The sequence below is a fragment of the Lactuca serriola genome, chromosome 9, assembly GCF_051521515.1.
Source record: "Lactuca serriola cultivar US96UC23 chromosome 9, Lser_US96UC23_V15, whole genome shotgun sequence".
Taxonomy (NCBI): Eukaryota; Viridiplantae; Streptophyta; class Magnoliopsida; order Asterales; family Asteraceae; genus Lactuca; species Lactuca serriola.
The window spans coordinates 152017742-152021325 of NC_136416.1; positions in this window are offsets into that span (position 1 = coordinate 152017742).

Consider the following 3584-nt stretch of genomic DNA (forward strand, 5'->3'; position numbering starts at 1 on the left):
CTAAGTGAGTTCTACAAAATACCATATCCAAAATAAATGGGCCCAACCCACCACATAACTAAATGGGCCTAACCCAACATACATAAATGGGCCCATCCCAACATAATAATGGGCCCAACCCAACATACATTATAATGATCCCAACCCAACATCTATAATAATGGCCCAACCCAACATATAAATGGGCTCATCCCAATATAACTAATAATGGGCCTAGTCTAACATACAAATAAGCCCAGCCCAACATACAAGTGGGCCCAACCCAACATACAAATTGGCCCAACCCAACATAAACATGCAAGAGTCACAAAGAAAACTAACACAATCCAATGGGCCGACATTAGTGTCTTTGACCTATGAGAATAGTGGGAAGACTCACCTCAATCGGTCAACAAAAATATCTCATACACGAACTTTTGGTGCTAAAGTCTCTCTCACTAAACATATCCAAAACTAAACCATAATTATCAATTAAAGTTAATACTCCAACTTAGTAATTTCAAATACTAAGATAAATCCTCATTTGGTCAAAAGACCATTTTTCCTTTTATAAGTCCTCAACCCCTCACCGTTGACCAAAAGTCAAACTAGTAAAAAAAGTCAACGGTCAACATTTTGTTGACTTACACGCTACATACGTCTTGCTCTACGCAGGGCGTAAAGTCTTATGCAGAAAATAGGCAAGAATCAGGCTACGTTACACGTAGCCCAGATTATGCCCCGTATATGGCGTCCCTTGCCACACTTTATTTTAAGCACTTAATACATAAATACCTTGCACTCAAATCTCATATCTAGTTCCTAATAGCTCTATAATGGTTAAAATTTCCAACTTTAGCCATTAGGATGGTCCAAACAACCAAGATCTAGTCTTTAAGCCTTAAAAGGGACCAAAATGCATCTTTCTCAACATACTCCAGTAAGTCCAAGTCTCCAACCTTCAAATCTAAATCAATATGATGTTTAGATGGATAAAGTCTCCAACTTTATCCATAACAAGGTCACAAACTTTCAAGATCCAAAATTTATGCACTAAAATGACCCAAAAACACTAACACAACTTGCATGGCTTAATGAACAAGCACCAAAGCACAACTTTCCAAGTCCAACAAGTCCCAAGAGTGTTCCATATAACTCAAAATGTGATGGAGTTGCCTCACCTCCCAAAACACAAGCTTAAGGGACCAAAAAGTGACAAATATGAAAATTATCAAGATCCTATAGCAAGTTTGAAGCTATTTTACTCACAATGGTCAGAGAATGAAGTAACCTTGTTGGATATATACTTAAACCCTTCTTCTATACACTTTCTTACCATCTTGTTCTTCAAGATTCCACCTTCCAATGGAGAAACGAGCTCATAAATGATGCCAAAGTTCAAATCAAGTGAGAGGAGGCTATGTGTCACACCCCAAAACCAGAACGGCGGAAACGTTCTGGGGTGGAGGACGTCATGTGAAGTATCATAACAGTGTAAAGTAGTAAACAAACAACAACATCATCTATTGCAGTAAAAGTAAAGTTTTAATACATGTGTGTTCTTTCATAATGTACAACAATAAAATGAATAATCAAAATAAGACGAGTCATGTCTATGCTCCGTCTTCTCAAGGCCTGGCCATCGTACCTGTCTAACTGGTGACGTGAGAATACAAGTTATTTTGAAAGCGAGTATCCGCCTAAAGCTGGTGAATTCATAAGTATTTAAGTGTCATTGTCTTGTTTTGGAAAGATGTTATGAATGCCTTGTAAATCTTTAAATGAAACAATTGAAATAAGTATGAAAACCCTAGAAAATCCCTTATTTCCTACTAGTATGAAATGTAGTCTTCTACCAAGACCCGAATGTTTTGCTATGATAATGATAGTTTTTCCTTCTTTTTGACTATTACAAACAGTACTTAGTCTAACTCATCGTTTATGTGAATGTATCACAAAATAAAGTAAATAGGAAAAGAATATAATAGTCTTCTACCAAGACCCGAAAGTTGTACTATGATAATGATAGTTTTTCCTTCTCTTTGACTATTACAAACAATACTTAGTCTAACTCATCATTTATGTGAATGTATCACAAAATAAAGTAATAGGAAAATATAATCATGTAAGTGTTATCCTTTTGTATTAGGATTAACACGACATCGCGATTTGCGAAATGTATAACTCTTGAACATCCGTAGATTGTTCAATTTTCCTCTGTAGCTACAACAGGTGGGAGGAAGGGTTAGTCCCGTAAAAGTATTACTAATATAAGTATTAACCGTAGGCATCCATAGATGTTCATCAACCTCTGTAGCGAACAGTAGGCCCAAGGAATGGTTAGTCCCGTAAAGGTACTCCTAGTATAAGTAATAACCGTAGGCATACGTAGATGTTCATCAATCACTGGTGCTAACAGCTGGGCTTCGGAATGGTTAGTCCTGTCTAGATATCCCGTTGAACTGGGATAGGCAGGACAATTTACACAGAAGGTACTAATAAATCATCCTAGTGAATCGAGGTACAAGTATCCATGTAAATGTATACAGGAAAATGTATCTACGTAAAGGTACTCATGTATGGCATTCATGTAAGCGTATTCATGTAAGCGTATCTATATAAGCGTATTCATGTAAGCGTATTCATGTAAGCGTATCTATGTAAGCATATTCATGTAAGCGTATCTATGTAAGCGTACTCATGTATCATGTAATGTACTGGTATAGACTCGTGAATGAACTAACTCTTGTGTGATTTCTTGTAAGAGGAATGATGTTATGTATCTTCTAACTATCCCTATAATAGTTAACTGGAAGGTAATTGGTTGTTCAAGTAGGTTTATACACCCTTGTTACACAAGAGTGTGGGAAACTGAATGAAGGATGAAAACTATAACATCAATACATATATAAGAACATAAGTGCATAAGTATAGTTTTGTTCAAGAAGGTAAAAATGGTTTGGTAAGATATCTAAGAGTTTTGAACAATAATTAACAATGACTTGATGTCATTTTAATAAACATTTCAAATGTAATACTTTTGCTATCCAAGTATTTTTAAGATATAAAACCATTTCATGCATCACATTTTGAAGTATGTGAAATCCGCTGAATGAAAACACAGTTATAAATACATATGATTGATTTAATAACATGTTGTTTTCTACTTGTATTCCCCCCCCCCCCCCAGTAAAGCATTTAAAATCATTTAAAATATTGATTAAGGGGTATGAACTCACCTGTAGATGGTGGTTTGGATGAACTGGATGATGTAGGATAGCCAGGTGACAAGTGAAGACTTGTTCACACTCGAAGATCCTAGTTAACATATAATCACACATATATGTATTCAATTAGACTTTAAACCACTAATTGACAAAGTTAAGACATCCTAAGGCATGTAAAACACCTTATATAAGTGCTACAAGTCTTAAGGATTGCATCTAAGTGCTAAAGGACCTTGCTATAGTGTTTGGGGTTCAAGGGTAAACTCCCTTGGAGTTTACGGTTTTTATGACTTTGACCTAATGAGTTTACGGTCATAAACTCAAGAGTTTACAGTCGTAAACTCCTCTCTTTTTTACCATAAGTTGTTTTGAGGTTTT